Consider the following 10,073-nt stretch of genomic DNA (forward strand, 5'->3'; position numbering starts at 1 on the left):
ACCAATATTAACTTGTCTCTTCCCTTTTATACAGGTCGACGGTTAAAACCCTAATACGGCGTGCAACTATTGCATGCAGTAAATACCATATACTCATTAACGGCGCGCAATAAAAGCACGTTGTAAATACCTCTTCATTTATGGCGTGCTTTTATTGCAAGCCATAAATAACTCGAGACACAATCTCATTTACGGCGCACTTACGAAGTATGCCGTAAATGAATCATTTTTACGGCACACATCGATGCACGCCGTAAATTTTAAGCGGTAAAAGCCCAGAATTCTTGTAGTAGAACACTGTTTTTGTTTTCTTCAATCAAGTTAAATCATATATAGAATCAATTGCATCATCTTCTTGGAGCCCTCTCTCCTGTTTCTCAGTCAACTACATGAAACGTAGTAACTAGGAAGCTGGCGGTTGACTGGAAAACCAAGAATGGATGAATGGTTTTATAGATTATAATTAAATGAAAATACTCCATCGTACTTTAGTTTAATGGGAATTTGGATTCCTCGATCCATTTTATCCATAGGCTGGGCCGCCGAGGGCCCCTGCGACTCTACGGTGGCTGGTGGTGATTGGTAAAACCTTCATGTAAAGTGGACTCGGATAAATATTCAGGTTTGAAAAAGTACGTTGATAGGCCAAGATAAAAGATCAATATGTGCAAGAAAAATTGTTCGCAGAGACCTTATTAGCTTTGAATTGGGTGATTGGCGGAAGTCAATATATGAATCATTTAATTATAAACTTCGATTTGGTCAAGTCTAAACGGAGTGGATTCTACGCACCAAGGTGTACTTGCACCATTAATGTGCAAGTCCTCAAATTGTTGTACGTGAAGATCGAATGAAGACTAGACAGAGACCCTAAATTCCTTTCTTTCATTTTTATTTTTCATCTAATCAAATTAAGTGCCCATAATAAGAGTATCTCTTATTCGATCTCAGGTTCTCACCTCTTATGTTGGAAACACTTGAGACTATATTTTTTCCGGTTTCAATTTTGTTAACGGTATTAGAATACATGCATGATAATGCGACGTGGATGACCGGATCAAAATATTGCATATTAGTTGTTCGATCAGTTCATTTGCATCTTGGTGCGTAGAAGAATTTTCGAAGTCTAAATATATATGATTTTCTCATTTTAAAGACAACTACCTGTATCATTTACACTTTGGTTGGTCCCTTGTGTTAAAGTTCCAAGGTTAATTATCGTCATTGCAGAAGTCAAAAGCATGCAGCATGTAGATAACATGGCGATTGCTGAGGTGAAGAATCAAGTAATAAGCCGATCACTACTACAATTACCACCACGCAGGGACCGGATAGCCGTAAGAAGACCACCTACGCCCTTCTGGGGGATAAGGTTGAAGTTTGCTTGTAACTCCAACCAATTAAGAGTGTTAATTGGGGTGTGCCTTCACTTTGGAGAGCTAGCATTCGGGTGTTTCTGTATGCATGTGTAAACTAGTATTCCAAATGCCCCATGCTCAATATGATTGAATTGAGGATTATTATTGAAATCGATCATAATGATATTTGTACATGTATAGATTAATTAGAGAAAGACAATCTTTCTCGTACTTTAAAAGTTGGCAAATTGTATTTTTTGTCTCATACGTACATGATCATGATCTAATTTCCGAGCCAGACCTTCAACACCCGCACGATTGTCGACCAAAAGAGATGAAAAGATTGGAGGAAGATCGAATAGCTTAAAGCCTATGGAGAAGAGAAATATCCTATGAAATCTCATGAACCTCATTTCCTCATCCATGCAAAGGCATTCCTCGTCAGAGGTATTAACACCAAATCAGAGCCAGACGACGAGCAAGTTGCATAGCTTACATGCATATATATTTATCATCGATTACTGAAACATTGAATACTATCCTCAATAACCTTCGTAACTAATTAGTGGCGGACGCGGAGACCGGAGAGATCTGAGGAAGTAAGGAACTCTAGAGACAACTCATTGTCCATTTCCTCTTCCTCTCCAATCTCCAAGTTTTAGTGACAGATCTGGATAAGCCATAGAATTTGAACCATTCCAGTAACAACAATACACAATTCTGAGATTTTTTCTTTGTTTAGTTAATATGGGGTAGTGTTGGTGCAGAAAAATTCGGGTAGAAAATTTCCTCATTAACCACTTTTGACTGGAGTAGGAATGAAAACTTCTTCGATAATGGATGTAAAAATGGGTCGGAAATTTAATGGTGACGGTATATCTCCCGATCTAGAATCTCGAAAGGGGTATATTATGGGTTTGAGTGACTGATTTTCCTCGGACTCCCCCCTTTCAGGATCTTATTCATGTTGTATTTATAGTCGTGACTCCTAGGTCACTTTATGTTGTGCTCTTTACTCGCTAGTTAAGCGCGAGTGGATCCACGACTCCATATAATGGACATCATGGGAAACTCTATTCCCCCACTTTTCTTGTTGACCAACTCTATTTCACTTCGTCCTCGACTCGTTCCCTTCGTGTCTTCATCTCACGCGACTTGATTTGACCGACACCCTATCCGGTCCAAACCTGACTTGACCACTACGTGATCCACTACTACATGATATACTCTCAACGTGGCCATCTTCCACTAAGTCACGTCCATTCAACACTACTCCATAACCTCTTTTGCCGCGACGTTCTGTCATGGGGCTTTTCTTTAAGTCTCGTTTGATCTCTCCCGTCTTGACTTGGTCAGCTCGTACCGCGAGCCAATTCACCCGTAACCTGATTCAACCGTTACATATTTTGTTCTGCTCATGGCCCATGGAAGTTTCCCATTTACTTACAGCCTAATTTGGCCACCACACAATTCACTCACGGCCCAATCCATTCGTGGTCGAGTTGAGACCCAAACCTTTTTGAGGCCATACCAGATTTGACCGCGACCAATTTGACCATAACGTGATTCGACCATGTCGTGACTTATCCACAACGTGATTTATTTCCTCATGGTCACGTTTTAATTAGCCTCCCTCTTCATCACGTTCTCCGTTGACGCTTTCTGGTACTCTTGACTGTGATTTGAATATTAGTCTTATTTGACCTCTTCCCTCATCCCAATTCTTCCGTAACCCAATTCAACTGCTACCCATCTCATTATACTCATGGCTCACGATCATGACCAATTTATTCGGGTATAAGTTGTCTTACTAACTTATATTCAAAACCTCATACCAAAAATATATGCCCCCACACTACATGTGTCATACCCCAATTTTCAAAGGATAATTTTCAAAAATTTGGGCATGATATATCTTAACATCTTAAAATCCCAAAACTTGCTCAACAACTTCCAAACTAAACTCAAATGCTAGAAGTGTAAATGTCAACAAAACTCAACAACTGAGTTAAACATTACATCTCCTTAATTACATTAACTTCAAAAGTCTAGTAAAATAAGGACGCTCACATGAGCTTAAAAACAAAATGCAATAATATACAAATGAAATAAAGTGCACAGAAACTAAAATCCTACCACTATGCCTCCGCCTCAACCCTGCTGATCAACACCTGCAGGTCTAACCCCTACACCATGAATTGGTGCACCGGGTTGTAAACAACAAACCCGGTAAGCTAAAAAACCCGTATGAGTAACTCCCAAAAATAACTCATCACATAAGATAAAACCGGTAATTCCTGCTTTAGAACTTAGTTCAGGAATAGCCTCAAAACAATAAAATTCAAAAGAGAGTAAATAAGAAAACACAATAATTTCCAAAACAAACAAAATCATAAATGAATCCTGCAAAAATGATAGTTCAGGAATTCCACTAAAATCGCACAAATAAGATTGAAAATCTCCTGTATTAAGCATAGTTCAAGAGATACTCAAAACAAGAAATTTAATTGACAACAATTAAGAACAATGTTAAAACCACATTTTCAACACTTTTAAAAATAACATGTACCCATGAGTCCCAGATATTAATAAATACCTCTCATGACCTACAACAACAATTTTTGTACCCATGGGTCCCAGATACCATAAGGTATCTCCCATGACCTACACCGACAGACGGACTAAAGTTCTATTCCTAACTGTAACCAATCACCCGGCCAAATGCTTGGAACCCAGTTTGACTGTCCAATAACAAATCACAAAATAAAAATAGCATCATAACCGTAACCAATCACCCGATTAAAGGCTTGGAACCCGGTTTGACTATTTAATATCAAAACACAAAAATGATAAATAGCATCTTAACCGCAACCAATCACCCGATTAAAGGCTTGGAACCCGGTTTGGCTATTTATCCAACAATCACAATATCATCAACAACACAAGATCACATCATAAATTATATCCTTCCACATATTTACATGAACAAATATAGATATTCCACAAGAATAATCTATCAATAACCAAAAATATTATAAGCCGTTGGCAATCAAGCTCATATATTTTAAAACAAACAAAAAAAACAATAATTTTTAAATTATAATCATTATAATCATCATCATCATCATCTCATCATAATCATAATCATCATCACCATCATCATCATAATCATCATCATAATCATAATCATCATCTTATCATCATAATGATCATAATCATCATCATAATCATCATCACCATTATCATCATAATTATTATCACAATTCCATAAATAATTCACATCATAATTTATATTCTTCCACATATTTACATGAACAAATATAGATATTCCACAAGAATAATCTATCAATAACCAAAAACATTATGAGCCGTTGACAATCAAGCTCATATATTTTAAAACAAACAAAAAAACAATAATTTTTAAATTATAATCATTATAATCATCATCATCATCATCTCATCATAATCATAATCATCATCACCATCATCATCATAATCATCATCACAATCATAATCATCATCTTATCATCATAATGATCATAATCATCATCATAATCATCATCACCATTATCATCATAATTATTATCACAATTCCATAAATAATTGGTTCCAAGTGAACCTTGGTGAGATGTTACTCACCTAAATACTCCCGCTACGTCTTCAATAACAACACAAGAGTCAAGCCAAGTCAATCACACTTCACAAATTACCTAAAATTACACAAACAATAACCTTAGTAACCAAGGATATCACAACACCCTTAAACTAACCCTTAGCTCAAGGGAGGACAATTTCCCAAGGTCATCACACTTAACAACCCCAATAAGACTGCCTATAATCCTCAAACCCTAACTCAAAACTCAACCAAGCCTAAAATTAAACTTAAAGTCCTAACATACAAACCTTGCTCACAACCTAGAAATTCTACATCTCAACAAGCTCACAACAATAAGAGCTAGCTAACCACATAAAAATAAAGCTAGGAACACTACCGGACGCGCTGCCACACGCCACCACAGGCAGCGGCGAGTGGGCCCCACGCGCCACCCCGTCAACTTCAAAATCTAAGCAAGCTCCCAACAGCAAACTTGTAGGTCACATCAAATGGAACACTTTTCATACCTGTGGCCAAAGTCAATTCGGCCGGAATGAGGCCGGAAACGTCGCCGGAAAGAAACAAGGAGCATTTCGAACTCCAAAGCTCCACGCTTCGAACTAGGCTTCAAGGCTGGTATCATCATGCTTAGAAGGACAAGAACTTCCAGAAATGGATAGCCTCAAACCTCGATGTCGTCGGAATCGGTCGGAGCTTCACCGCCGGTGGCAGCAGCAACTTACAGGTCTTGCTGCGCCGTGCATAGTGCTCCATAGGGTGTGAGGCTGGTATGAATAGAAAGAGGGGAGTGAGAGCTTTCCAATGATACAAAGCATGCCCAAATCCGTCGCCGGATGACCGAGTTATGGTCGGAAGAAGTTTGAGGGTGAAACAATAAAATTCAAAATACTCCCGCTACGTCTTACTCACCTAAATACTCCCGCTACGTCTTCAATAACAACACAAGAGTCAAGCCAAGCCAAGCCAATCACACTTTACAAATTACCTAAAATTACACAAACAATAATCTTAGTAACCAAGGATATCACAACACCCCGGCCTTAAACTAACCCTTAGCTCAAGGGAGGACAATTTCCCAAGGTCATCACACTTAACAACCCCAATAAGACTGCCTATAATCCTCAAACCCTAACTCAAAACTCAACCAAGCCTAAAATCAAACTTAAAGTCCTAACATACAAACCTTGCTCACAACCTAGAAATTCTATATCTCAACAAGCTCACAACAATAAGAGCTAGCTAACCACATAAAAATAAAGCTAGGAACACTACCGGACGCGCTGCCACACGCCACCACAGGCAGCGGCGAGTGGGTCCCACACGCCACCCCGTCAACTTCAAAATCTAAGCAAGCTCCCAACAGCAAACTTGTAGGTCACATCAAATGGAACACTTTTCATACATGTGGCCAAAGCCAATTCGACCGGAAAGAGGCCGGAAACATCGCCGGAAAGAAACAAGGAGCATTTCGAACTCCAAAGCTCCACACTTCGAATTAGGCTTCAAGGCTGGTATCATCATGCTCAGAAGGACAAGAACTTCCAGAAATGGGTAGCCTCAAACCTCGATGTCGCAGGAATCGGTCGGAGCTTCACCGTCGGTGGCAACAGCAAATTGCGGGTCTTGCTACGCCGTGCACAGTGCTCCATAGGGTGTGAAGCTGGTATGAATAGAAAGAGGGGAGTGAGAGCTTTCCAACGATACCAAGCACGCCCAAATTCGTCGCCGGATGACCGAGTTATGGCCGGAAGAAGTTTGAGGGTGAAAATAGAGACAGGAGAGAGAGAGAGAGAGAAGAGAGAGAGAGCTGAACGGGCCGGGGGNGGGCGGGGTCTTTAGTTTCGGTACAAAATAAAACCCCCAACTTTTCCTATTATACTAATAATCCCGAAAACCACAAAACTTCCGCTGACCAAAACTTCTTCCTACGAAGTCCGTTTTACGCGTGCCGAATGTCTACGAACTCGTATCGCCAAGCTCTACAACTTCCGTGAAGGAAGTTTCTTGAGAAACCCAACGAATAAAAATTCAACTCTATGACCCTTAAAGAAACAAAAAGAACCCTTTTGGGAAAATTACGAGTCCCAACACTTCCGCTCTTTCTTCGAACCTCAAAAACACACTAACTTCTAACTCGAAAACTCCCAAATAATATTAGAAACTAATATCAAATTTTCAGGGTATTACAACATGATAACTCAATTTGTTGTGGTCTAATTTGGGCCAAGAATACATTCTGACCACGACATGATTCACTGTGAAGCAAATACACCTTCAGTATAGCTAATTCATCATGAAGAAATACCTAAAAACCTGTGTTGAAAATATTTGCACCCACAATGCCCCCTTTTTTCTTTCTTCATGAGTTTCGAATGGAGAAAGAAAAAATAACCATCAGTTGCATATTGACATTTAAAAATTGTAGCATCCGGAATTTCTTGCAATAAAGTCTTCCACGACAACATATATAAATGATCCGTTTACTGCTTATTCCGTGAGAGATAAACATCCGGTGATGGATATGTTTAACGTCCGTTGACGGGTTTCACGACAAAATATATAAATGATCCGTTTACTACTTATTTCGTGAGAGATAAACGTCCGATGATGGATATGTTTAATGTCCGTTGACGGGTTATGTTTAACGTCCGGTGACGGAATATGTTTAACGTTCGGTGACGGATTATGTTTAACGTCCGGTGACGGACGTCCAGTGACGGAATATTATGAAAAAACAACTTTATTTCATACTCAATCGAAGAACACAACATATAATAGAAATGCTATGAGGCATAACCATTGTTCATCACAAACATTAGTGTTGCCATTTATTGAAAACAAGAAATTGCGGAAAGTAAATAAGATGTTGCTTTGTTTTTTGTTGAACATCGGCATTGCTCTTCATCAATATCTAAAAACAAATGAAAACAGAAAGATATGAACCTTTTTAACGTCTTACGATGGCCATCCTTTAGTTGTACTTAAGTGGTGATGGAATGACTTACGGAGCTGGATTATTCTCTTCCTCGCCAAGGGCTCTATACTGGATGAGTTTTCCTTTCGCCATCAGGCTCTCGATTTGCCACCGGAGGTTTTGGCATTGATTGGTGGTGTGAGAATATTCACGGTGGAATTCACAAAAACGTGATTGGTCTCTTCTACTAGGATCTGACATCAGTGGGGGCGGTTTTGTGAATATCCCCTCGTTCTGGTGAGCGCGTAAGATTGTTGATTGAGAGATCGTGAACTTATTTTGATTCTCTTGAAGTCCTCGCCCATCCATTGTTTGTTCGCTTCGTCGGTTTCGGTTCCACGACCTGTTTTGTTCTGCTCCATTTATGTTTGACTCATCTGGTGCCCGTGAGGCAATGAGCGATGTGCTTCTTGTTGCATGTGCTGCTTCGATTTCTTCCAAACTGATTTCGCCTTCTATCCGTGTTTGGATTTCACTCATGTCCTTAGCTGGTTTTCTCACCAAGTCGTTATACATATGTGAATTTGGCAGGAGCCCTTCACGAAATGCGACGGCAGCATATTTCGATGTGCATCCTTCGATTTGTACTTGCTCGGCTCGGAAACATTCGTAGAACGTCTTAAGCCTTTCTCTCACCTTTTGTTTCACCATGAATATAGCTGCCATGTCCTTCTTACGTTTTCTGTTTGCAGAAGTATTGTGTAACGAACGACTCCCTCAATTGTTCGAAGTTGGCGATATATCCTGGCTTCAGGTCGCGGAACCACACTCCTGCTTCGCCTGTTAAGCTTGATGGAAAAAACTTGCAAAGCAATCTCTCATCATTTGTCTCTGTGGTCATCTGCTGCATAAACTCCCTGAGGTGATCCACCGGGTCCGTGGTCCCGTCGTATTGTTGAAAAATGGGCGTCACGAAATTGCGTGGTTTGTCCACACTTAAAATTTCTTCGACGAATGGGGACTTCCCAATCTCTCTGGCAGCGGTTGTGGCCAATTCTCTCGGGCTAGCATCTCGCACGTCCTTCAACATTTTCTCTATTTGTGATTTCCAGCTTTCTTTTTTAATTTTCTTGGCTCTTCTCTGATTGCTTCCTTGAGCAGATTCAGAATTTTTCCCTCCTGGATCGTTGATTTCATCACGAGCAGATTTCTTTACATTCGTCTCCTCTGTTTCTTCATCGCTCAAGTCATCATCTGACTCTTGTTCCCCTTTCTTGCACTTCTGTTTTCGGGCTTCTCGAAGTTCCTTTTCTTTACGCAGCCGGGCAATCTCCTCCTCCATCTTCCTCATTTTCGTGTGCATTTCTCCGCTTTGATCGTTTTTTGATCCACCCAATCCAGATCTATTGGGTAGACCTACATCATGATCTTCCATTCCCACCATTTTAGTTTTCGGGAAACTACTTTCTCACAGACGGTGCCAACTATTGGTGCGGAAAAATTCGGGTAGAAAATTTCCTCACTAACCACTTTTGACTGGAGTAGGAATGAAAGCTTCTTCGATAATGGATGTAAAAATGGGTTGGAAATTTAATGGTGACGGTATATCTCCCGATCTAGAATCTCGAAAAGGGTATATTATGGGTTTGAGTGACTGATTTTCCTCGGACTCCCCTCTTTCAGGATCTTATTCATGTTGTATTTATAGTCGTGACTCCTACGTCACTTTATGTTCACTACCGGAAGAAAGACTTTAGCCGACGAAAAAAAAAAAACAGGCCGACGAAACAATTTTTCGTCGGCTAAAGTACACTTATATATATAAAATTAATTAAATTCCGTGCCACATATAAAATCTCAATTCATTTAGTATATATTCTACGTACTACAACTAATTAATAACAAATTAATTAACACACACATATATATATACTTAATAATTACATAACAATATTAAATATATCAACATCATTACAAAATCATCATCAACAACTTCGATCATACCATCAACACAATATTATAAATTAATTAACATATATATATATATATATATATCTATTACTTAATTATTAACAACAACTTCATATATATTATCAAATTATCAACCAAATCGATCAACACATATATATATATATACATCAAACGTACTCAAAATCAATCAACTCATAACAATATTATATATATA

The sequence above is a fragment of the Fragaria vesca genome, linkage group LG3, assembly GCF_000184155.1.
Source record: "Fragaria vesca subsp. vesca linkage group LG3, FraVesHawaii_1.0, whole genome shotgun sequence".
Taxonomy (NCBI): Eukaryota; Viridiplantae; Streptophyta; class Magnoliopsida; order Rosales; family Rosaceae; genus Fragaria; species Fragaria vesca.